Source organism: Petaurus breviceps, unplaced genomic scaffold (assembly GCF_028583685.1).
Source record: "Petaurus breviceps papuanus isolate PSGF00001 unplaced genomic scaffold, PetGlider_PUasm1.0 174, whole genome shotgun sequence".
Classification (NCBI taxonomy): Eukaryota; Metazoa; Chordata; class Mammalia; order Diprotodontia; family Petauridae; genus Petaurus; species Petaurus breviceps.
Window position 1 is genome coordinate 17,795,695 of NW_027185761.1, and position 27,396 is coordinate 17,823,090.

The 27,396-nt window shown below is 40.3% G+C and overlaps 1 protein-coding gene across 4 annotated transcripts in view; it reads right to left on the bottom strand.

The window, feature by feature from the left end:
* The window catches only part of CHCHD6 (coiled-coil-helix-coiled-coil-helix domain containing 6), a 350,778-nt gene that overhangs the window by 49,120 nt on the left and 274,262 nt on the right, over positions 1–27,396 (bottom strand). The gene's annotated exons all lie outside the window — the stretch shown is intronic.

Here is a 27,396-nt window from a genome sequence, read left to right on the forward strand (position 1 = left end):
CAGGATTCTCCTCTGGGACTACAATGTGAGATATGGATATATATAGAGAAATATAGATATTTGGGGGTAGGAATAGAAAGGACAGAGAACAAGAGAAAGAAAGGAATGAGATGGAGAGATAAATCCGGCTTTTGTTTTCCCCTAATACCTTCTCCCTGAAAAGACAGGGCCAGAACTTTTCATCATTTGCCTGAAATTCTCTCCTCCCTGATCCTAGAAGGCTCAGCCAGAGTCTAAGAGAGCCATTGGAATGGAAATCAGGACATCGCGGATGAAGGGGTACTTATGGCCACTAACTCAGCAAGTTGCTTCACCTCTCTGGGATGCAGTTTCCTCACCTGTAAAATGGGGACAACAAAACCAGAGGTCCCTATTTCACAGCTTTGAGGAAAGTCATTTGTAAACTATGAAGTGCTCTCACTCCCCTCGTTCTGTTCCTCTTTTTTATTTTTTTTAAAGCAATCGGGGTTAAGTAACTTGCTCAAGGTTACACAGCCAGTTATTGTGTGTGTGTGTGTGTGTGTGTGTGTGTGTGTGCCGAGTATCTGAGGCCGGAACCAATCCCAGGTCTCCCAACGCTGGGGCCAGCACTCTTACTCACTGCACCACCTGGCCGCCCCTAAGCAATTGGGGTTAAGTAACTTGCTCAAGGTTACACGGCCAGTTATTTTTGTGTGGGTGTTAAGTATCTGAGCCTGGAACCAATCCCAAGTCTCCCGACTCTTGGGGCCAGGTTCTTACTCACTGTGCCACCTGGCTGCCCCTATTCTGTTCCTCTTAACATAGTTCTACACAGCATGAGATTTTTTGGCTACCATGTCCTACTGCTAAGTCTTCTTGAGCTTCAAATAAACTAAGGTGCCACCCCTCCCCCTGCCTCCCGCCTGAACCTGCTATCTAGTCACATCTCACCCATCTTCCTGCTTGTAAAAATTAGTTTCTGAAGCCCAAGGTTAAGATTATACTTATTACACTTCGTTTTATAAGACTTGATTCACCTTTCTGGCCTGTTGAGATTTTTGCTTCCTGATTTTGTCAGCCAACATGTTAGCTATCATTCTTAGCTTTGTACCATCTACATATTTGATAAGCTTGTCCTTTCTGCCTCTATCAAGGTCACTGGTAAAAACAGATCCTTGGGGCACTCTCCTAGAAACCTTCCAAGTTGTTGTGGAAACATTAATGACTCATTAAGTCCTGCCATTTGACTAGCTCTGCCTCTGCCTTTATGATCACCTAGCTCATATCTCTCATTTAAAAAAAAAAATGTAAGATATAGTGTCAAATACCTGGTTGAAAATCTGGTTAACTATATCTACAGTGTTCCCCTGATCTACTTGTCTAGTAACCTTATAGTAAAAGGAAATTAGGTTAATATGGCACAGGTAAATGATGTGCCACAGCTCTAATGTCTGAGAATGCTCTGTTCTGCTGCTGGAGAGTCCTAAAGATGACAATACAAAACCAATATCAAGAGGACATGAGGGGCGGCCAGGTAGCACAGCAAGTAAGAGCACCGGCTCCAGTGTTGAGAAGACCTGGAGATCGAATCCCGGGCTGAGACACTTAGCACCCACCCAGAAACACCTGGCCGTGTAACCTTGAGCAGGTTACTTAACCCCAATTGCTTAGGGGCGGCCAGGTGGCTCAGCAAGTAAGAGCACTGGCTCCAGTGTCGGGATGACCTGGATCAAATCCGGGCTCAGATACTCAGCACCACACCCAGAAATAATAACTGACCGTGTAACCTTGAGCAAGTTACTTAACCTTGATTGCTTTAAAAAAAAAAAAAAAAGAGGACATGGACATTAAATTGTTCTCTTTAAGGAGCTAAGCTATTTAAACAACTACATTTGCTCTCCTTCTTGTTCCTATGACCAACGACAATTCAGACTCTTGGCTGGAGCTGGAAGAAATAGTTTTCTTGTGGTGAATGTATCCACATGTGTCCAGTCAAGTCTGGAGGCTCAACCAAGCAGCATTTCTCTAAAGGATGAAAACCATTCCAGTCTTCCCCTATAAAAAACACAACTGCAAAGACCAGCAAGGACCTCACTGTAGTGAGGACAGTTGTCAAACATAATTCCAAACTGTCAAGTGGATTTGGTCTGAAGTCAGGAACTGTATCACACGGGTCAAACTTGGAAAATGTGGTTCCCATTATATTTGACAACAGTGTTTCTGAGATGTCTAATAGCCAGAGCAGACTTCATTTGAGAATGAGACATTCTGATAAATTTCAGTCTTGTGCCATCTCCATGCTTGTTTACGTATTAGTACTTTAGCTCAAACTCAGCAGAGAGACACAGAGACCCAGGCTAATGCTTCTGGGATAGGATCTTCACAGGAGAGAGATCTCATAGGAGAAAAGCAGAGAGGCCAAAAGAGCCACTAAAAGAAGAGTTCTGAAAGGCAATGCCTCAGTGAACATCTCATATGAAGCAAAGGAAGAGCTAGAGGGGAGGTTTTAGGGTGAGTAATCTTTTTTTTTTTTTAATTAAAGCAATTGAGGTTAAGTAACTTGCTCAAGGTTACACGGCCAGTTATTTCTGGGTGTGGTGCTGAGTGTCTGAGCCCGGGATTTGATCCAGGTCGTCCCAACATTGGAGCCGGTGCTCTTACTCGCTGAGCCACCTGGCCGCCCCTAAGCAATTGGGGTTAAGTAACTTGCTCAAGGTTACATGGCCAGGTGTTTCTGGGTGGGTGCTAAGTGTCTGAGCCCGGGATTCGATCTCCAGGTCGTCCCAACACTGGAACTGGTGCTCTTACTCACTGAGCCACCTGGCCGCCCCTAAGCAATTGGGGTTAAGTAACTTGCTCAAAGTTACACGGCCAGGTGTTTCTGGGTGGGTGCTAAGTGTCTGAGCCCGGGATTCGATCTCCAGGTCTTCTCAACACTGGAGCTGGTGCTCTTACTCGCTGTGCTACCTGGCCGCCCCTAGGGTGAGCAATCTTGACAGCATCAAGTCATGTTAGCAACTTCTGATATACTGGGACAACTCCAGAGGGAAGATAAGCAATAAGAGTAGTTATTAGTAGGAAGTTAATAGTAGGAAATATGGTATTTTGTGATTTTCTTCTTCTTATAGGTACCCCACAGCAGGTGATAGTTATGCTGAAATCCCCCAGTTCTGTATTCGGCACACTTCAGCACCAATGGACTTCTGAAACAGGTGGCTAACAGGTTAACACTGGACAGCCTGAAGTCCAGTCTTTGGGGTCCATATGGGAAGATACTCCTGACATTAAGCAGAAGTCCTATATCCAGAGCCAAGGTTTGGGAAGCAGGTTTTGGAAGAGGCTAAGAACCCCAAAGTACTCTTGCTAAGTTTGATCTAGCATTTAACACAGGCTAAATTTGGAAACAAAAATGAGTCAGCAAGAAGAACCACCAAAGAAAGAAGGCCTAGCTAAATACATTTGTATACTCCACCAAATGCCAGTGCTATCTACTCCTCTAAGTTTTGGGGTTTCTGCATCTTTTCCTTTTTGTTTGTGGTTTTAAGCCCTAGTTACTCCTTGACAAGTTTTCTTCTTTAGTCAGTAAATGTAGCTAGTACCTGGCCATTAAGTGCCACTTATGACTCACTCTTTGACACCAAGATGCTTCCTGGAAAGCAGAAAAGACTGGCTGTAGAGAAACCTAACCAATGGCTAAACTAAGTCAGGATTGTTTTGGGGGTGATAGTGGGTGAGTGTGTTGCTTTTTGAGTGAACCAAGCTGATTCTGCAGTGACATGTAAAATGTGTGAAAGCACCCTCTATAAAGTATAATTATCGTTAATATCATTGGAATAAGGACAGGCTTTTCATACAACTATAAACTTTTCATGTTCTAAAATTACTCACACTTTCCCAAATAACAGTCTTGTTTTGCTCTAACCCAAGTTACACTGAATAAAGACCCAAAGGTTAGAGCCATAAAGTAAGGAACTCAAGGGCACAGCTTGAGTGTTTAGTGATTCAACCCCACAGAACAGAGACTGCCAGCCTGCAAGTGACGTGACTGGCACAACCCAGGTATGACCATGAACCCAACATCTCCATTCTGTGGATATTAATATAACCGAAGAGTCAGTTTGTGAATAACATAAGAAAGTTTGACTAGTCACATTAAAGACCAGGTTCCCTTTTAACCCAGACAGCCAGACTCACTTTATCAGCACTTGTGCTGAATGACTTGGGGGGTCTTTCCAAAAATTAAAACCACATTCCAGAATCAATCAACAAGCATTTGTTAAGTGTTTATTTTGTGCCAGGGGTTTGTCCTTTCTAAGTACTATGAACAGAATGTGCCTCAGGTTTGAGAGGTAGTAAGTTCTTTAAGAAGAGTATGAGAAATATTTGAGCACCAACAGTGTAATGTAATAAAAGAACCATGGATTTGAAGCCTAAGATGAACCCAGCCCAACCCTGGCTTTGCTACTTATCACTTAGGCACTCTTGGGGTCTTTGTTTTCCAATACACAAGGAAGGGAGGAGTGTCTGGTCTCTAGGACCTATAAGGTCCCTTCTGGTGTTATATTATTTTTTTTTTCCCCCAGAATTTATTTATTTATTTTTAGGTTTCAACATTCATTTCCACAAGATTTTGAGTTCCAAGTTTTCTCCCCATCACGCCCCTACTCCTCACCCCAAGATGGCAAGCATACTGATTACTCCTTCCCCCAGTCTGTCCTCTCATATACCTCCCTCCCGTCCCTCTCCTTACTTTCTTGTAGGGCAAGATGGATTTCTATACCCCATTGCCTGTATATCTTATTTCCTAGTTGCATGTAACAACAATTTTTTAACATTTGTTCTTAAAACTCTGAGTTCTAGATTCTCTCCCTTTTTCCCTTCTCACCCACCTCCACCGGGAAGACAGGCAATTCAATATATGTTATACATGTATAGTTATGCAAAACATTTCCATACTACTCATGTTGTGAAAGACTAACTATACTTCACTACATCCTATCCCACCCCCAATTTGTTTTATTTTTTCCTTTGACCCTGTCCCTTTTCAAAAGTGTTTGCTTCTGACTACCTCCTCCCCTAATCTTCCCTCCCTTCTATAATCCTCCCTTTTTATCCCCTTCCCCCCCTACTTTCCTGTAGGGTAAGATACCCAATTGAGTGTGTATGTTATTCCCTTCTTAAGCCAAATTCAATGAGAGTAAGGTTGATTTATTCCCTTTCACCTCCCTCTCTTCCCCTCCATTGTAATAGCTTTCTCTTGCCTCTTTCATGTGAGACAATTTACTCCATTCTCGCTCTCTTTCTCCTTCTTCCAATATATTCCTCTCTCACCCCTTAATTTTATTTTTTAGATATCATCCCTTCATATTCAACTCACCCTGTGCCCTCTATGTATACATGTACACACATATATATATATACATACACCCAGATATATACATACATATATACATATATTCCCTTCAACTATCCTCATACTGAGAAAAGCCTCATGAGAGTTACAAATATCCTCTTTCCATGTAGGAACGTAAACAGTTCAACTTTAATAAGTTCCTTATGATTTCTCTTTCCTGTTCATCTTTTCATGCTTCCCTTGATTCTTATATCTGAAAGTCAAATTTTCTGTTCAGTTCTGGTCTTTTCAGCAAGAATGCTTGAAAGTCCTCTATTTCATTGGATGTCTATATTTTCCCCTGAAGTATTATACTCAGTTTTGCTGGGCAGGTGATTCTCGGTTTTAGTCCTAGCTCCTTTGACCTCCAGAATATCATATTCGAAGTCCTTTAATTCCTTAATATAGAAGCTGCTAGACCTTGTATTATTCTGTTTCCACAATACTCAAATTGTTTTTTCCTAATTGCTTGTAATATTTTCTCCTTGACCTGGGAACTCTGGAATTTGGCTATAATATTCCCAGAAGTTTTCTTTTGGGGATCCTTTTCAAGAGACAATCAGCGAATCCTTTCATTTTCTATTTTACCCTCTGGTTCTGGAATATCAGGGCAGTTTTCCTTGGTAATTTCTTGAAAGATGATGTTTAAGCTCTTTTGTTTTGGATCATGGCTTTCAGGTAATCCAATAATTTTAAAATTATCTGTCCTGGATCTATTTTCCAGGTCAGTGGTTTTTTCAATGAGATATTTCACATTGCCTTCTATTTTTTCATTCTTTAGAATCTGTTTTATAATATCTTGATTTCTCATAAAGCCATTAGCTTCTATTTGCTCCAATCTAATTCTGAAGGAATTATTTTCTTCAGTGAGCTTTTGACATTCCTTTTCCAGCTGGCCAATTCTTCTTTTTAAGGCATTCTTCTCCTCATTGGCTTTTTGGACCTCTTTTGCCATTTGAGTTAGTCTACGTTTTTTTTTTTTTTTTGGAGGGGGTAAGGCAGGGCGATTGAAGTTAAGTGATTTGCCTAAGGTAACAGGGCTAGTAAGTGGTAAGTGTCTGAGGCTGGATTTGAATTCAGGTCCTCCTGATTCCAGGGCTGGTGCTCTATTCACTGTGCCACCTCACTGCCCCTGAGTTAGTCTATTTTTTAAGGTTTTTATTTTCTTCAGTTTTTTTTGGGGGGGAGGTCTCCTTTAGCAAGCTGTTTACTTGTTTTTCATGATTTTCTTGCAACAGTCTCATTTCTCTTCTCAATTTTTCCTCTACTTCTCTTACTTGATTTTCATAATCCTTGAACTCCTCCACAGTCTGCGACCAATTCATATTTTTCTCAGAGGTTTTTGATGCAGGAGTTTTGACCTTGTTGTCTTCTTCTGGTTCTATGTTTTGATCCTTTTTGTCACCAAAAAAAGATTCTACAGCTGGATTTCTTCCTCTGTTTGCTCATCTTGCCAGCCAAATAATTGACTTTTGAGCTCTTTGCCATAGTAGTACTCTGCTTCCAGAATGGAGAGTGCTGTGTCCCAAATTGCTGGGGTTTTGCACAGCTGTTGTTAGACCTTCTTCTAGGCACCTGCCTCAGTACTGTAAATAGGATTCCCTCTCCACAGTTACCACAAGCTCTGACACACCAGTACTTCTCACCCCAGGACTGTCACCCAAGACTGTGACCCAGATCCAAGCAGGGCAAAGCAAGAGAATCCTGCCTCAGCACCAGCAGAGATATTCCTGCAATTGCCCTCTGATCAGTCACTTGTTCCCCCCACCATCTGTGGACCTGAAGCTCTAGAAGTAGCTGCCACCTCTGCCACCCTAGGGGCAGGGACCTAACCATGCTCTTCTCTCACCCAATTCCAAGTAAAAGGTCAGTTTCCCCACTGACCTTTTACTTTCTTTTTGGTGTTTATGGGTTGAAAAGTCTAGAAACCGCCACAGCTGCCAATGATTCTATCCTGAGGTCTTCACTGGCTAGTCTGTGCCAGTGCAGCCCTTATGGGACTGTTCACTCCCAGGCCAGTGTGATAGACCCTTTCTGTTGGTTTGCCAGGCTATCCTCAGCTGGAAACATATTTCTTTCTGTCATTTTGTGGGTTCTGTAGCTCTAAAATTTGAGGTAACTGGGGTTGAGCTCAAGTAAGTTCCTGCTTTTACTATGCCATCTTGGCTCTGTCCCCAGTGTTATATTCTATGAATGCTCTGATAATAGCAGCCTTATTGGAATAAGGATCAACTACCAAGGAAACTTCTTAGATGGAAACAAAATACATTTGAGTGTATGAATTTTGTTCTGCTTATTTTTAAACCAGTTGCCTATTCTGGGCATAGGTCAGGCAAAATCCCTACTTTGCCCGAAGTCACAATAATATGGCAAGAAGGTCTGAAAGTATGGAGACAGGTGGGTTCTATTTTCCATCTCTATGTGTGCCTATTTCCTTGAATTGTTTCCATTATCTATACTCATACAAAAAAGAGGAGAGAGGGAGAGGGAGGGGGAGGGGGGGAAGAGAGAGAGAGAGAGAGAGAGAGAGAGAGAGAGAGAGAGAGAGAGATCTTCACAGGCTAGATGAATAGGCCAAAACCAGCAATATAACAATAGCTGAAATTTATATAATACTTTAAAAATTATATAGAATTTTACATACATTATCTTATTTGCTCTTAACTAACAACTTTATGAGGTAAATAAATTATCCCCATTTTACTGATGAGGATACTGATTTACTGATGAGGGGCTGAGAGAAGAGACTCATTTTTGGTCACACTCAAGCATCAAAGGTGGGATTCAAACCTGGGTCTCTTCTAACTCCACACCCAGCATTCTTTCCACTTTACCACATGGCCTTTCAAAATGAAATTTAGGAACTATGGAGGTATTTTGCAATTTCACTAGTTTAGGGAACACTCTTTGAAGAAACAGTTTGGTACCTTCTCTGCCACTAAGTATAAGAAAATTGCTTTGAGCCTTGAGAGACTAAGGGACTTGTCTGGTATCAGACAAAATGTGTCAGAATCAGGACTTGAACCCAGTGCTTCTTGGCTGTGAAACTGGCTCTATTTACTATGTGATGCTGCCTTTCAAGATGAGATTTAATTAAAAAAAATTTTTTCAAATAACATTTTTTTCTCCTCATTTCTCCCACACCTTACTAGAAAAAAAGACAAAGAAAAACAAAATCCTTGTAACAAATATGAACAATCAAATAAAATAAATTCTCACAATGATCATGTTAAAAATGTATATGTATATATGTACACACACATTTATTTACTTATTTCTGTACCTTGAGTCCATCATCTCCCTTATTAGGAGGTAGGTAGCATGTTATCTTAGTCCTCTAGAACACTGGTTGGTCATTGCATTAATCAGAGTTCTTAAGTCTTTCAAAGTTGTTTCTTTTCAATTTTGTTGCTATTGTATATAATGTTCTCCTGGTTCTACTCACTTCACTCTGTATCAGTTCATACAAGTCTTCCTAGGTTTCACTTAGACCACCCCCCCTTTTATATTTAATGCCCTTATTGTATTAATAGTAGTCTATACATTCAGAAACCAGAATTTGTTTAGCTATTCCCCAATTAATGCTTATCCAGTAAATTTCCAGTAAAAAAGATGGAATAAGTGAAAAGTTCCTTTCTTAGCTTAAAAAAAAAACAAGTATAGGAGTGAGGATAGAGGAGGTGGGAAAAATATGACTTGATGTTTATTCCTATGGAAAGATCCAAGGGTTATAGTGGTCTTAAAGTTCAATATCAGAGAGTAAATAGTGTGATATGGCTGTAAAAAAAAGTCAATAGAGGTATATGGTATTAACTATGTCCAAAACAATGACAGACCCAATGTATCCTGTACTGATGAGAATACGTGTGCAATGTTGTGCTCAGTTATCAGTACTATATTAAGAAACTGGAGTGAGTCCAGAGGAAGATCATTAAAGTAGTGAAGTATCTTAGAAATCATATCATGAAGAGTGGTTAAAGAACTAGGGAAGTTTAGGATGGAAAACAGAGGACTCAGGGTAGGGTATGATAGTCATCTTCAATTATTTGAAGGACCATCATGTAGAAGAAGAAAGATTAGATTTATTCTGCATGTTTTCAGAGGACAAATTAGAACCAGCAGGTGGAAATGACAAGGAATCAGAATTTCAACTTAATATAATAACTTCTAAATAGGTAGCTGTCCCAAAATGCAATGGTCTGACTTAGGAGATGGTGAACTCTCCATTGCTAAAGTAAGTACTCAATGGCTCAACAACCACTTGGCTGGAGAGGATTTGAAAGAAATTCTTATGTGCTGGATGGGAAATTTGATCACATGAACTCTCAAGTTCCCTCTAATGCTAAGATGCTATGACTTAGGTGCAGTGGGGTCTAGGCAAGGAAAGTGAACAATGTTTTCCCTTCTGCTTCAGTTTTCTGGGTTATTCTGGCTGTGATCAAGGCCTTGGAACTCAATTAGGAGGAGGGGTATTTCCCCTGCTTAAACATAAGGGCATTTTAGTTATTATTTCAATTTTATCCTTTATTATATGAGATGTTCAATTTTTAGCCTCTTGTCAATGATCTCTACAATATGGCTAATGCCACCAAACATCCAAACCAGATTAATTTGCACAGGGTGCTTGGTTCCTATAGAGTTGTCAAGATTTAGAGTTATGAAACCAAAGCTGCCCTTGCAGCTAATTCTCACATTCATTTCTTACCATTCCCCTTGAGGTCACTTTAGCTCTGATTATATTGTGAAATGAGGGGCTGAGAGGAAGGGGAAGGAAGGGAAGAAGAGGAGAGAAAAATGTAAGGAAAGGACTACACTGATGTGGGGGCAGGAGTATGTGTGTGTATATCTATGTATGCAGGAGACAGGGGAAGGGAGAAATCTACCTTCTCCCTAGATTCAGGAAGAGTGGGTCACCTTCATCTTTCTGTTGCTTTTTGGGATAAGAACACTGTGGAGTTATACAGATGGGTGTGACAAAAGGTACTGATCAAAGTAGGGGGGTTTGACAGGGAGGTCTTTCTAAGATAGCTAAGACTTTTTAATTCTTCTCTTTGGGTTACTAGCTCTAATGGAGATTTGGCAGTGCTTACCTTTTCACTGTTCTTACTATTTGCCCAGAACTGCCTGACTCTGTCCAGAAGTGAGTAAATTCTCTATTTGTAGGATATTTCTGCTTCAACGCCCATGATTTTGGGAAAAGACCTCAAAGCTGGTCAAAACCACCCATGAACTCAACAGGATACCATCACCAGGTACTTCCTGACCCAGATACCTAGGCTTGCCTCCTCTGGTTCCAGTTGGATGCCAATGCCCTTTATCCCTACTCCTAAAGACTGGTTTCTTTATTGTCACAGAACCAAGGAGGGTGGGAGGGGGTCTCAATAAATCGGTACTTGTCTAGGCCTAAGGCTAGCAAACACCCACACCTGCTGTTCTCTTATTCCCTGTGATCCACATTGACTGCTGAATTCCTTTCCTCTCTTATATCTCCCCTTGCTCTCATACCTGATACACAGTCCTTCCTATCACTAGTATCTATTACCCACTACTCCTCCTTACATTATACCCACTGAAACCCTGTTCTGTTATGACCCATACTCTTTATCTTCCTCTCTGACTTTTCTTCTGATCTTCTCAAACTTAGGAAAAACTTGTTCTTTCCCTGATTACCTGCTCCAAAGCTGATTGCTCCTTATTTTCAAGACCACTAACTCCAAAGGCCATAATGGGCCAGGATGATGTGGTTAAGGCCGGGTTGCAAAGGGCTATAGATGCTAGATAGGTCCCTAGAGGCAACTGGGAGCCAAGTAGGAGAATAACAGAGTCAGATCTGTGCTGCAGGGAATTTTGTGGAGCATAGATGAGAGTGGGGAGAGACCTAAGTCTGAGAAATCAATTAGGAGTATATTATAATAGTCCAGGTAAGACATGATGAAAGCCTGAATCAGGCTGATGGCTGCATGTATGTGGAGAAGTGGGGATGTATGTGAGAGATGTTATAAAAAAAAATAGAAAAACTGGCTGGATATGCAGGGTGAGTGACAAGTCAAAAATGACGCCAGAGTTGTGAATCTGGGTGACTACAGGGATGATGTAGTGTCCTCAACAGAAGCAGAGAAATTTAGAAGAAGGGTGAGTATGGGGGCAAAGTCAATGAGTTCTGTGTTAGACATGTTGGGTCTGAAATGACAACAACATATCCAATTCACAATGTGAACTAGGTAATTGGTCTAACATTGAGACAACTTCAAAACCCGTTCTCCATGTTTTGGCTGAATATTCCTCACTTCTTCAGTTTATTCAACAATTCATTTTGACAACTGGTCAGAGGCCTAAAACACATAGTCATGTCACTGTCACCTCATACAAAAAGAACTATGGCAGATATTTCTTTCCTTGAAGAAAAATACTCACTTCTGAAGTGAGGTAAAAGGCAAATTCTTAAAAACCAAGTCCTTGTAACCAGAGCTATTTCTAGAGTTTGCCTAGTTAAGGTTTGGTATCTTCAGAGTAGGTCTTCTATTTCATGACTTCTAATTCAACAAAAGGAGGCAATGTCTGCATAGGAGGCAAGAAATGTTTTGTACCAAAGAGACTGAGAAATGACCAAGAGAATCTGAAGTCAGAAGTTCCTTTAGATATCAGAGTAATTAATGTCTTGAGCTGAGATGAAGTCTCACTGGAAGCAAGTCCAATTTACAGGGTTAGCAGAATTTAGGATAATGTCTGGGTCCTAGGACATACAATACATTTGGAGTTATCCAAAGACACACAATTAGACTGACTGGTCAGGATGGCCACAGATGGAGCTAGTCTCCAATTCTGGACGACCACCTGTCAAGCATGAACCAGACTCCAAACTAAGAATCTGTGTGGAGAAAAAAGGCTGAGGAAAGGCTGCCAGAAAGACCAAAGCATTTTACATGAACTAATATTCTCTGTTCCTCTATCCCAGTATCCATTTAGACAACAAAGAAAACAGAAGCTCCTTGAAGTGAAACATACAAAAATCTAAAATGATCTCCTAAAAAGATCAGATCAATCTTTGTCTAATGGGAAGTAAGAAGACTTGGCTTTAAGAATCTGTGTTTCTTGAAAGTATCACTCTTATACATACATCCTCTGTTCTTTCCCATTTCTATCCCACTCAAGAAACTCAAAACTCTGGAATAGCTGCTGTTTCTGGCACCCCAGAGCCCATTAAAACAAGGTAGGAATCAATTTACTCTGTCTGGAAAGAAATGAAAATGCATGTTTAAAAACTGATCAGATCATACAAATATGCAACAGTTTTTCTTATATTATCAGCCTGAGGCTATTAGAATATTTTGAGATATACAGTCTAGTAATAGTGTTTGTATTATATGTTAGAACTAAAGACCACAGAGGGAAAAACAAAGAGTCAATTCATTAATTAGACTCCTGTTTGTAGATCTAATGCGATAGTGATCATTTGTTAGTTTACAGAAAACTTTCTGTATTCTTGACAACTGCAAAATCTTTCATAAATGTCACATACATATGAAATTCAAACTTCTAACAATGATTGTAATAAACAAAGAAAACTTGACTTATAGCTCACAAGAGTAACTCAAACTCTGCTTAATGAATATATTAAAAGTTATTTCTTGTTTCTAGGATATTAGCTCTCCTCATAGCTACTCTTTAGTACAGAATGACTTTTATATTTCAATTTCAAAGAATTAGAGAAGCTTAGAGTTGACCAGGGACAACTGAAGTCACCATCTACTCCATACTGGAAAAGGAATTCCTTCTCCAGGATCCCTAAGAAAGGGTTAACCAATTTTTGCTTAAATGCCTCTCTATGGCCAGGGAAGCCACTACCTCCAAAAGCAATCTATTACTTTAGGGAAGCTCAAATTCTTAGGAGTTCTTAGTTATAGCAAACCTATATCCAATGCCTTCCTGCAATTTCCACCATTCTCAATTCAATAACTTAATGAATATTCATTAAGTGCTCACTATGTACAAGGACCTGGGCTAAATTAAGCACTGTGTTAGATGCTAGGGATAACCCAGTTTAAAAAAGGAAAACAGTCCCTATCCTTCAAGGTGTTTACAAGGGGTTAAAACATGTAAATATAGTGTACAAGGAAACTTTAAAAAATTTATAAGCAGATCTTCAAAATATTTTATTTTAGAAATACAAACCAAAATATTGGGAAGTTTCTATTTCAGGAGCTGCAGGTTCTACATATTCATTCAATTAGTTATGAGGTAATACAGGTAAAAAAAATAGGTAATCTGTAATTCCCACCCCTCTGCATGCCTTGCCCCTCCTAACCCTATTACTCCCTTCAGTGAGCCTTCTAATGTCTCTACCCCTAAGTACTTTCTCAAGACATCACTTAGCCCAGCTTTGACTTCACTGTCGTTTGTCTCCAAGCTCAGCCCAAATGTCAGCCATTTCAAACCTGAATAGTCCTCTGTTAAGCAACCCCCTTGTCCTCTCATCCTATCATAGCTCTCCTCCTTAGGATGGGAGTTCCTTAGGACCAGGGAAAGTCTAAAAAATTTTTTAAACATTTTATTTTAAAACTTTGAATTCAAGATTCTTTCCCTTTCTCTCTTGTCACCCACCTATACTGGGAAGATAAGCAATTCAACATAGGTTGTACATGTGTAGCTATGCAAAACATTTCCATAGTGGATATATTGTGAAAGACTGACTACATTTCCCTCCATCCTATCCCACCCCCCCACTTGTTCTATTCTCTACTTTGACCCTGTCCCTTTTCAAAAGTGAGTGCTTCCAACTTCCCTCCCCGCAACCTTCCCTTCCTTCCATCATCCCCCCCCCCTCATCCCCTTCCCCCCTACTCTCCTATAGGGCAAGATACCCTATTTAGTGTGTATGTCACTCCCTCCCTAAGCCAAATTCAATGAGTATAAGGTTGACTCATTCCTTTTTGCCTTCTTGTTCTTCCCCTCCATTGTAACAGTTTTCCCTTGCCTGTTTTATATGGGATAATTTAGCCCATTCTGTCTCTCCCCATCTCCTCTCATTATATTCCTCTCACCTCTCAATTTCACCTTTTAAGTATCATCCCTTCCTATTCAATTAGTCCTGTGCCCTATGTCTATGTATATCTGTACACATACATACATACACTCAAATATGTATTTATATGCCCATATTACCCTCCTATATAGACATATATATATGTGTGTATACAAATATATACATATATATGCATTTCTATTCCCTTCAACAATTTTCATACTGAGAAAAGATTCATAAGTTACAATTATCATTTTTCCATGTAGGAATATAAATAGTTCAACTTTGATAAGTTTCTTATGATTTCCTTTCCCTGTTTACCTTCTCATGCTTCTTGTATCTGAGTGTCAAATTTTCTATTCAACTCTGTTTTTTTCATCAAGAATGCTTGAAAGTCCTCTATTCCATTGAATGACCATATTTCCCCCCGAAACATGATACTCAGTTTTTCTAGATAAGTGATTCTAGGTTTTAATCACAACTCCTTTGATCTTCAGAATATCAAATTCCAAGCCCTTCAGTCACTCAATGTAGAAGCTGCCAGATCCTGTGTTATCCAGATTGTGTTTCCACAATATTCAAATTGTTTCTTCTTGGCTGCTTGTAATATTTTCTCTTTGATCTGGGAACTCTGGAACCTGGCTATAATATTCCTAGGAGTTTTCTTTTTAGGATCTTTTTCAGGAGGTGATCTGTGGATTCTTTCAACCTCTCTTTTGCCCTCTGGTTCTAAAATATCAGGGCAATTTTCCTGGGGAATTTCTTGAAGGATGATTTCTAGGTTCTTTTTTGATCATGGCTTTCAGGTCCAATAATTTTTAAATTATCTCTCCTGGATCTATTTTTCAGGTCAGTGGTTTTTCCAATGAGATATTTCACATTGCCTAATATTTTTTCATTTGTTTGGATCTGTTTAATAGTATCTTGATTTCTCAAAAAGTCGCTAGCTTCCATTTGCTCCAATCTAACTCTGAAGGAATTATTCTCTTCAGTGAGCTTTTGAGATTCTTTTTCCATCTGGTAAATTTGGCTTTTTAAGGGGTTCTTCTCCTCATTGGCTCTTTGAACCTTTTTTTGCCATTTGAGTCAATCTATTTTTTAAGGTGTTATTTTCTTCAGCCAGGTTGTTGACTTTCTTTTCATGATTTTCTTGCATCATTCTCATTTCTCTTCTCAATTTTTCCTCCATTTCTCTTATTTTGTTTTCAAAATCCTTCTTAAGCTCCTCTATGGCCTTCAACCAGTTCGTATTTTTCTTGGAAGCTTTTGGTGCAGGAGTTCTGACTTCTTTGTCTTCCTCCTGTTCCATGCTTTGATCCTTTCTGTCCTCAAAAAAGGAATCCAAAGTCAGATTGCTGTACTTTCTTTGTTTCCTTTGCTTGCTCACGTTGCCACTCAATTACTTGACTTTTTTTTTTTTTTGCTTTTTGGAGGGCAATTGAGGTTAAGTGACTTGCCTAAGGTCACACAGCTATTTTTTGTGTTAAGTATCTGAGGCTGGACCTGGAACCAGGTCCTCCTGACTCCAGGTCTGGTGCTCTATTCACTGCTCCACATAGCTGCCCCCAATTACTTGACTTTTGAGCTTTTTGCCACAGTAGAACTCTGCTTCCAGAGAGGAGAGCTTTGTCCCAAATTACTGGGGTTTTCTCAGTTGCTGGAGCTATTTGTTGGGTGCCCTCTCAGAAGCCTCCACTGTCTTTGGCACACTGGTCACACACCCCAGGACCTCCACCCTAGACAGCAATCCAGATCCAAGTTGGTTAAAGCAAGAGCAATTATTCCTCAGACTGGTGCTTAGTCCCCCTACAATCTATAGGCCAGGAGCTCTGAAGCAGCCAGATGTGGCATCCACTGCGCCTCAGCCACTTCTCCCTCTGGGGGCAGAGGCCAGACCGTACTCCCAGACCCCCTGTTCCCAAAGTCCACTGACCTCTGACTCTGTCTTTGGCATTTATGGGTTGATAATTCTGGAAACCACCACAGCTGCTAGTGATCCACTCTCCTGAAGTCCCTACAGCTGGGACTCGTAGTGGCTGCCCTGAGGCTAAAACCTCGGACTCACTTGGGGCTCCGCTCTGTTCCCCGCACTCTGTGATGTAACCTTCCTGCTGGGCTGTCTTCAGCAGGAGATTTGTTTCTCTTTATCTCTTTGTGGGTTCTGTAGCCCTAAAGTTTGTTTAGAGTCATTTTTTATAGGTATTTGAGGTGGTTATGGAGGGGGCATACAGAGTTTTCCTGCTTCTATGCCGCCATCTTGGCTCTACCCCCTTCTCTGAAATTTTTAATCTACATCCTCAGCACTTAGCACAGTAAGTGCTTAATAAAGACTTGCTTCACTCATTCATTAATTCATTTATTCACTTTCATACTTCAGCCCCCATCCACTACCTCCCCAACTCAAAAAGCTGCTAAATGAAGCTAGAGGAAGTCTTAGACTGTGCAAACTGGGTACATTAAAATCTGTTATTTAACCTCCACTATGCCCTCAAGAAGCAAGGCAGTCCTTTTATTCTTCTCTAAACTGATTCTCTATCACTCCCCACAGAAGCTATTTCTAAGCTTTTTCTTCCTTCTGTAAGTCTCCCACACCTCTGTTCCCCCTAAAAAATACCTTGTCACTTAGTTCCCTGAAAAAATTAAGCCTATTAGACACGAGTTTCCTCTTCATCTCAAAACTCCTTGACACCATCTCCCACTTTTTTCCCCTTGCTTCCAGTCTCTAACAAAGAGGCGGCCCTTCTCCTCACGGCCAACCCCTCTACAGGGCACTTGCTCCTCTTCCCTTGCGGTTTCTTCAGAAGACTCCTTCATCATTCATCCATTCTCTCTCTAATCTTCAATTTGTCCTAATCCACTGGTTCCTTCCCCAATGCCAACAAATATGCTCAAGTGTCTTGCATTTAAAAACAAAAACAAAAAACCTTCACTAGCATTACCATCCCCTCAAGGTATGGTCCTATATCTCTCATACCTTTCTTCAGCCAAACTCCTAACAAAAGCTGTCCACAATCTACACCCATTTCCTCCACTACCTTTCATTCTCATTAGGTTCATTAATCCTTTGCAATCTGGTTTCCTACCTCATTACTCAACTGAAACTGCCCTCACCACAATTATCAATGATCTCTTAATTGTTAAATCTGATGGTCTTTTCTTCGTCCTCATCCTCTCAACCTATCAGCCTCATCTGAAATTGTTGTCTACTCTCTTCTCCTAAATATTGTCTCTTCTTTACATTTTTTATGATATTACTCTCTTAGTTCTTCTACCAATCTCACCATTCCTTCTCAGTCTTCTTTGCTTATCCCTTATTAAGTCCCCTAAAATAAGGGTGTCCCCAAATTTTTGTCCTTTTCTCACTACATAGTCTCTTGATAATCTCAACAGTTACTACAGGCTTTTAATGATCATGTCTATGAAGAGAATAACTCTCTCTTTACACACATATACACACATGTACATATGCATGTAGATAATGCATATAAATATACATATATGTATGTCATGTGTACATGCACATATGTGTATGTGTCTAGCCACAGTGTCTTCCCTGAACTCTTTTCAAACTGGATAAGGACAAAAATATGTAAATTTAGAAGAGGGGAAAGTTTGGAGGAAGTGCAATGAGTTCATTTTACATATACTGATACATATACATATACATATACATATACATATACATATACATATACATATACTGAGTTGAAGACAAGCAGTTAGGTGATACAGTGGAGAGAGTGCTGGATTTGGGACTCAGGAAAACCTGAGTTTGGATCCTGCCTCAGACACTTACTACCTCTGTAACACTGAATAAATCACTGAGTCTCGCTGTGCCTCAGTTTCCTCTTTCATAAATTTGGATAAGTATATCATCTACATCTCATAGGGCTGTGAGGATCAAATGAAATAATGTATGCCAAGGCCTTTGTGATATGAATTCAAGCTATCACAATGCCTACAGAATAGCCAGTATGAAATGTCCAACAGACAAACTGTTGTGCAGGATTGGAGATCAGGAGAAAGGCTAAGGATATAAGATTTGGGAATTTTCCTAGAGAAGAGAGGTTGTGAGATCATAAAAAATACCATGCAAAATATGCTTTATAAACCTTAAAGAGCTATATAAAATATTAGTGATTCTTATTCTTCTTATTCCTAATTGAACTCGTGAGATACAATGAATCCTGATGAGGACACCAAATGAAAGAATATGAAGAGAAAAGAGAAGAGGGCCTGGGTACAGAGCTCTGGGGTTATACCCATAGTTAGTGGTTATGACATGGTTGATGAATGAGCAAAGAAGAGGGATGAGGAACAGTCAGACACAAAGAAGATACAGGAAATTATACGGGGAAGGGAGAAGCAGGAAAGGCAAAATCATTTTTTCCCTAAAAAACCTTTTTTCTATAAAGTTTTTCTAACAAAAAACTATTTTTCTATAAATAAGTACTTAGACCCATTATAGAAACTCAAATTTATTTTTAATTTTTACCTTTTTTTTTTTGCCAATGGTACCTATTAGTTCCAGAATTTCATTTTGCTGGGGATATATTTAAATAGATTTATGTGGGCAAAAAAAAAACCCTGTTAATTGATACTTTAAAAGACACTACTATAATTTCCAATGAAACCCTTGGTCTTCAATCCTCAAAAAGAATCCTTCCTAGAACAAGGTTTAATTAAGTAAACCAAAGCAACAAACTGTTCAAGCTTAGCTAGCAATGTATGTCTCTTTCTGCACCAATCTCTTTGCTCAGAGGAAGGAGATATACTCAAATAGCAGACTTCTGACTGATCATGGCACTGATCCAAATTCTGATGTCTTTTAATATTGTTTTATGTTTTTGTGATCACTATATAAATTGTTCTATTAATTCTGTTTACTTCAATCTGTACCAATGAATAAAAGCCAGTTAGCCAGATAGTAAGCACTTAGTAAGGGTGTTAAACTCCAAGGACTAAAGGAAGGCAAAAGCAGTCCCTGCCCTCAAGGAGCTCCCATTCTTTTTTTTTTCCTTTAAAGCAATCGGGGTTAAGTAATTTGCTCAAGGGTACACGGCCAGTTATTTCTGGGTGTGGTGCTGAGTATCTAAGCCTGGGATTCGATCTCCAGGGCATCCTGGACACTAAAGCTGGTGCTCTTACTGGCTGAGCCACCTGGCCACCCCTAAGCAATCAGGGTTAAGTAACTTGCTCAAGGTTACACGGCTAGGTGTTTCTGGGTGGGTGCTAAGTGTCTGAGCCCGGATTTGATCCAGGTCTTCTCAACACTGGAGCCGGTGCTCTTACTCACTGTGCTACCTGGCCGCCCCAAGGAGCTCCCATTCTAACAGGGGAAATGACAAGCAAATAAGTAGGTCCATACACGATATATGCAGTGCAGATGGAAGATAAGCTTAATGGTGAAGGCACTAGGAGCCGGGGATTGGGAAAGATCTGAAAAAAAAAAAAAAGGATTTGAATTGAATTTGAGCAAGGAAACAAGCATAAGTGTACACTATAGGCAAGGCATTAGGCTACGTGTTTCATAAACATCTCATCTGATTCTTGTTAACAATTTTGGGAGGCAGATGCTGCTATTATTCCCATTTTACAGTGGAGGAAACTGCAGCAAAGAGGTTAAATGATCTGCCCAGTGTTACATAGCTAATGTTTATTGCCATGGTTGGGGCCTTCATTCCCAAATGTCTAAGATGGGATTTGAACTCATCCTGACTGCAAGGCCAGTGTTCAGTTCATTTTCCCACCTAGCTGCCTCTAAAAGGAAGCCAGAGAAAGTAAGAGGCAAAGGGGAGACTGGAAGAACGTTCCAGGAATGGGAACCAGTCGATGCAAAGGTACACATATGGAAAGTGGATTGTCCTGTGTGAGCACTAGCAAGTAGTGAGTATAATTGTGTTATGGTGTATGTGGAGGAGAATAAAGTATAAAAAGACTGGAAAGGCAGAAGTAGCTGTGAGTAGGGTTAAATACCAAACACAGGAGTTTATAGTTGATCCTGGAGGAAAGAAGGAGCCCCTGGAGTTCAACAAGTGGTGCAGTGACATGATTGGACCTATGTTTTAAAAGGAATCATTTTGGTCATTGAGTGGAAAATGAATTAGAGTATGGAGAGCCTGGAGTCAGAGGAACCAATGAGAAGCTACTGTGATAATCCAGGTCGGAGGTGATAAGGAAGGGGATGAATGAGGGGGAGAGCTATGTGAGTGGAGAGGAGATTTGTAGGAAAAATGTGATATAGAAAAGATAAGATTTGGCAACAGACTAAAGATGTGGAGTGAGGAAGTTGAAGATGACACAGAAGGTGCAGGTCTGAGTGATGTGACAGTGGTGGAGCCCTTGGTAGTAATAAGGAAATTCAGAAAAGGGATGGTTTGGGGGAAAAGAAAATGAGTTCTATTTTAGACAACCTGAGTTTGATGCTTATAGGACAGGCTATCCAGTCTGAGAGGTCTAGAAAGTTGTTGCTGATGTGGGATTCTAGCTCAGGAGAGAGATTAGGGCTGGATATAGAGATTTTTCAAATTACTGCATGAAGATTATAACTGAATGAGCAGATGAAATCATAAAGGGAGTATATAGAATGAAAAGAGAAGAGGCCTGGACAGAACCTTAGAGATTGTGTGCCATAGATGATAAACCAGCAAAGGAGGAGAATTAGGAGATAGCAGTGTCAGAAAAACCCAGAGTATACTCAAGATCAGCAAGGTTGTCAACAGTTTCAAATGACACAGAGGTAGGTACAGAAGGGTGATTATTGAGAAAAAAGGCATTAGTTTTGATAATTAAGAGATCATTGCTAAATTTGGAGAGGGTAGCTTCCTTTGAATGAAGATATCAGAAGCCAATCTGCAGAGTGAGAAGAAACAGCTTTTTCAAGGAGTTCAGCTACAAAGGGGACGAAAGATAGAGGAAGACTGCCATTGGAGTTGGCTTGGTAGCATGTGGATTTATTCTAGTTGGGGAGACATGGACATGCCTGAAAGCAGTAGAGAGGAGCCAGTTGATAGGGAGAGACTGAAGATAGATTATGGGATGAAAGTAGGGAAAACCTGCAGGAGAATATGAGAGTGGGAAGGGTCACAGGGGGTATACAGACACGTTGGTCTTCTTTATCTGAAGGTGGAGTGAAGGAAGAAAAGTATGAGATGTGTGAGTGATGTGAAATGATGAAGAAGGAGATGGGGGAGCTCTTTGTGAGTGGCCTCCATTTTTTCAATGAAGTATGAGTAGAGGTCCTCAGATGGATGGGTGGGGAGGGGGTAGCACCTTAGGTGGTTTGAGGAGACACAAGAAGGCCAGTGTAGAGAGCAGGATAACAAATTGGTTAGGGGCACAGCGTTTCACTGGTTGTAAGGGGGGGGGGGCCCAGCTGTGATCAGAGATGGGTACAGTAAGCACAATTTTGTGTTCCAAGTTCCATTCAGTTACTACCTCCAGCTCCATTCAGTAGCACACAAATCCAATGAAAGGAGGTTTCATGGGCTGGAGCATTCCAGGGTTTGCATTTGGTAAAAATCTTTATACTTGTATTGTTTTATTACATTCATATACAACAACTTGTTCACTGATTCCTCAATTTATGAACACTCGCTTGTTTGCAATTTCCCCCCAAACAGATGATTTTTGAACTCTAAGTGCTGGATTTTCTATGTATACTTATTAAATCCGACCCATCATTCTATGAAATATGTCTCTAACCTTTTGGAAGAGAAGTGAGATTAGTTATGGAATACTGTATTATATTCAGTGACAGATTGAGATGATTTTGCTTTTTTTTTTTTTTTTACAAGGGATGTCTCAATGCAGTTGGGAACTGTTGTGTCTATGTGGTGTGGAGGCATATCCAGAAATAACTGGGATGTGAAAACAAAAGGCTTCAATTAATAGAACATTTTAAAAAATATAGCTGATATTTCTAGTCTATTGAGATCCTCTTTTAGACGCTGATTTCTTTCAACACACACACACACACACACACACACACACACACACACACACCCTAGTTCTACAATAAAATGTGTCCTTGTCTATAGTCTGATTTCTCTTGGCCCAGACCAATTTCTTTAAAACCTTTGGTCTGTGCTGATTTTACGTGGCTAATCTGATACACAGAAAACTAGACTGGGGTCTATTTCTTCCCCTTCCCCCAAACTACTGAATATTTTGTGACCATGAAGAAGTCAAGCCACATCACTGTTGTTAACGACCTGGGTGAGGTCAAATGATCACTAATGTTAGCCAGAGAAAATGAAAAAGTTATCTAAGACTACCATACAGATTAAGGTAGGCATAGCTGAGAAAAGGATAGGGGAGTAAGTAAGGGGAGAATGGTAATAATGGTAGTTAACATTTGTACCACTTAGAAGTTGGAAAAATATATTCTCATCTGATCTGCTTAACAACAAATAGGCATTAAAAGTATTGTAAACACCTCTCCCCTCTTTTAGAAGTGAAAAGACTTGGGCTCAGAGAAGTCAAGGAATATGTCTAAGGCTGCACAGCAGTTGTGCTTTATCAGGACAGGTGGAAATCACTAGTCTAGAACTAATGGCTTTCCCATCCCAAAGGGTATAGAAATGAAACTCTACATGCATGAGTATAAGACTGTGGAGCTGGAAGAGATTTTGGAGATAACATCATCTAACCCCTTCATTTGAGAGATGAGGAAACTGAAGCTCAGAGTTTGCTAGACTTCTCAAAAATCAACACAGTGTCAAAATGAGAATATTGATGCGCGGTCCCTGGCCTCCAACCCTCTGCATGGTCTACCTGCACCCCTTGGTTTCCTGGGCTTTCTAGTTCAAACTCCTTCTATAGAAGAGGAACTCAGAGTCAGAGGCCCAAAGTCACACAGCTCTTTGGTGGTAAGGCTGGGGTAGAACCCAGTTCTCCTGGCTTCCAGTTTGGTGTTATTTCTACCCTCCCAGGCTTCCTCCCACTCTCCAATTTTTCCCACTCTCACTAATCTCCCTGACCCATTTCAAGTTGAACAGTTCTCCTTTCAGAAAAGGATAAAAGGCAGCTCATGCATAGAGAACACAGAGCTCACTCTGAATGCAGGAATACAATTACAGTTCAAAACAGAAATGCTGCCCTTGAAAACAGTTGTTGTTGAATTAATGACCAGATTGTTAGGTGTGTTACCTCAGCTTTGCTTTGGGCAGCTAATTAGCAAATGGGTCATTAAATTCAACTGGTAGTAAGTGACTTTCCAGGCATTTTTGCTGCTGACTTTCCAAATGTGCCTGTTTTGCAGGAGGGGGGGATGCTTACTGATGTCTGCAGACCCAAACTCTGGCCTTCTTCTACTGGTGATCAACTGCAAGAGGCCTCAGGGGAGTGGCTGAGTGCAGGGCATCCTCTAGATTCCAGTGCCAAGGTGGAGGGTGGATGCTGCAGTGCTGGAATGAGTTAATGTCTGCAGAATACTTTCCAGGAAGGAAGGAAGGATGGAAGGATGGAAGGAAGGAAGGAAGGAAGGAAGGAAGGAAGGAAGGAAGGAAGGAAGGAAGGAAGGAAGGAAGGAGAGGGGCTAGGCTGTACTTAATTATATAGCTGCTGATCAATGTTGTTCACTCTGGGCTTAGCAGCACAGTATAATTATTGATGGACAACCATACTGATGAGGTGGAAATGAACTACTCACCTTAGGAAAAGACATTGACTTCTTTCTGCCCACTAGGGAGCCATTTAGTGTTCTAGAAACAGTCTACTGTGTTGTCTTCCCCAGTGACCAACTGAACTAAGTGCCTCTTTCCCCAAGGTGAGCTGTTTCTTCTCGGCAGCAGTTTATTCACTGGCTGGATCAGATCCACAAAGATTACACATGGACATATTTGAAAAGTATTTAAAATAGAATATTAATGCTAGAAGGGGCCTTCAGAGATCATCTAGTGCCCTTTCATTCTACAGAGGAGGGAACTAGAGGCCCAGTAAGAAGAGACTTGTCCAAGGTCACACAGCCAGTTTAAGGCACAACTGGGACTATATCTCAGGTCTCTCTAAGTCCAAGATCCAGGGACTTAAAAAAATAACACTGTTTTACGTAGTCAACTATGCAGTATGACTTAAGGGTAACTGATAAGTATCTCTTCACCCCCCACATTCACCACCAAGCTTTCTAGTATCCCATATACTGAGTCAATTTTGAGAACAAGTCATTCTCCCTACAGTACAAAGTCTGGGGGAATACTTACCATTTGTCAGGTTCTCTAAACATAATCACTTTAGATATTTGTCTCCATTAAATTTAAAGATTTTAGGCTCATTAAACTGAATGCTCTTCAACAGAATTTTCCATATGGAATAAATCTCCCTGGAAGAATCTTTTCTGGAAAGTTGCCCTGGATAGAGAAGTGAGTGATTACTAGTAGGGTTATCTCTACCCTCCACAGTGGCAGGTGCTGCCTTGCAGCCTCTCAGTGGGGTGGGCCACGCCAAAAGTACCTTGCCCAAGCAGCTTGAGAGAGTGTGCTCAGCAGACCCTAATGAGAAGCTGAGAGAAATTATTCAGCTCCAGAGCAATTCTATCTTTTAACACTTCCTAATCCCCCTCTGCAGTGTTTCCCTTTTCAAGCGGAACCACACATGTGCACACTTAAGCATGACATCAATATATGAAGTCACCAGCACCCATCTAGGCACAGCTGTCAGAAACCACAGTTGTCAGGATAAGAGTCATTGGTACAGACTTTCCATCAGTCACAGGTACATTCACCCACTACACTGTAAAGATTCATTCAAGTCAATCTAGGTTTTCTCATTATCACATTTTAAATACAAATAACAAAATTATTTTTTTTAAAGGAGGGATACATGAAAGATGACAACATTTTAGAAGATAAATCTGAAGACATCAGCACTAAGCTGTAACCTCTTTACTGATGAAAAAAAATAGATTCTTCCACTGTAATAACATTTAATCCCCAGAAGCTAATCTAAATGTAACACTCAAAAGAAGACAAAGACGGCACAAAAGGGAAAGAGCCCTGGCTGCTGCCTTTTGGGACTCCTGCTTCATCCTTGGAGCGAGCGCATTAACAGAGCTCGGAATGAAATGCCATTTTATTCTCTGTCGTGTGGAGGGGATTAACAAGTTGTCTTCTCTAAGCCCAGTTTGGGTCATGGATGTCTGAGCACCAAGAACAGGCTGGAGCAGGGCTTCTATATGGGGAGGCTGCCCCTTTGATGCACCTACAACTGCTTTGGGGGCTGTTTAGTGAGGTGCAGAGCTGACTAACCTGGGAGAGTGGGGAGTGTGGAGAGGCAGGGCCAGGCCACTATAATGCAAATCCTTTTTTTAAAGGGGCAAACGAAGATTAAGATTGGAAAACAGGAAATGTAGCAATTAGAATCAAGGCTCAAAGTCCAAGTGCCTTCATGCCATAACTGTTGACACTGGGTCTGCATGAGGAATAAGGACAAGTCAGAAGGGATTATAGACCATGTTCCATCTTCTGAACTGGCTTCTTCATGCTTACATTGCTAGGATGTGCTTCTTGGGAAACATACAGAGGTCTGACAGTCAGCCAGGGCAAACAGAAGCAAAAATAGTGAGGCAGTAGCAATGCTTCTATTTTTTTGTGACCTTGAGGCTGACATAAAGGTGCACTGTGTGCATCTTTTTCTGAAATTTTCCAAAAGGAAATGAGACTCTACAATTTCCCTTGGAAGCATATTTCAGTGTCTCACAACCTTTACAGTCAAGAAGTTCTAAATATCTACACTACATTCTTCCTGAGGCAATTGAAGCCCATTCCCTTCCTGTCTGTTAGATCACTCAAGTGAGAGCGAGAGAATCTAAAGAGTGAAAGGATTTTGGAAATGATCTAGCCCCACATTACCTAAAGCATGATAGTCCAAAGGACACTTGGTTTGAATCCCAGCTCTATTACTAGCTGCATGGTCTTGGACAAATCACTTCTTCAGTCTGGGCCTCAGTTTCCCCATCTCAGGTTTTTCTCCATTTGTGAATCCTACACTCTGTGATTCTATGACTTCTGAAAAATGGTCATCTAACCTCCAAAGTTTCCATATGATATTCTTAGTACATAACTAAAACCAAATAGAGAAGAGCCTGTTGACTACTAATGGTGATAGTAGCAACATGGATAATTAAAAACAAATGACTGTGAGAAAAACTTTTATTGATAGTTTCTCAGATAAAGGTTTCATATCTCAATATAAAAAGAATTTTGTCAAAATTATAAGAACATGAGTCACGCCCCAGTTGATAAGTGGTCAAAGGATATGAACCGGAAGTTTTTTGATGAAATCAAAACTATATTATATGAAAAAATGCTCTAAATCACTACTGATTGGAGAAATGCAAATTAAAACTTTGAGATCTCATCTTACACCTATCAGATTGGCTAAAATGATAGAAGAAGAAAGCAACAAATGTTGGAAGGGCTGTGAAAAAATTGGGACTGATTCACTGCTGGTGGAACTGTGAACTGATCCAGCCATTTTGGAGAGCAATTTGGAATTACACTCAGAAGGGTTATAAAACTGTGTATATCCTTTGACCCTGCAATAGCACTATTAGGGCTGTTTCCCAAGGTGATTAGAGAAAAAGGAAAAAAAAAAACTTATATATTCTAAAATATTTATAGCAGTTCTCTTTGTGGTGGCAAGAATTAGAAATTGCAGGGATGTGCATCAACTGGGGAAAGGTAAACAAGCTGTATATGTGATGTCTATATATATATATGATGGAATACTATTGTGCTACAAGAAAATGATGAGCTGGTTAATTTTAGAAAAACATGAAAAGACTTGCATGAAATAATGAAGAGTGAAACAAGCAGAACCAAGAGAATACAATAGCAATACTGTTCTAAGAACAATTCTGAATGACTGAGTCAGTCTGAGTATTTTAAATACTCAAATCAACTACAAAGGACCTAGGAAGATGCTATCCTCATCCAAAGAAAGAAGTGATAAATAGCAGTATGTACAGTATTGCTTTACATATATACATATTTGTGTCCAATGGTAGCCTTTTTTTGAGTCG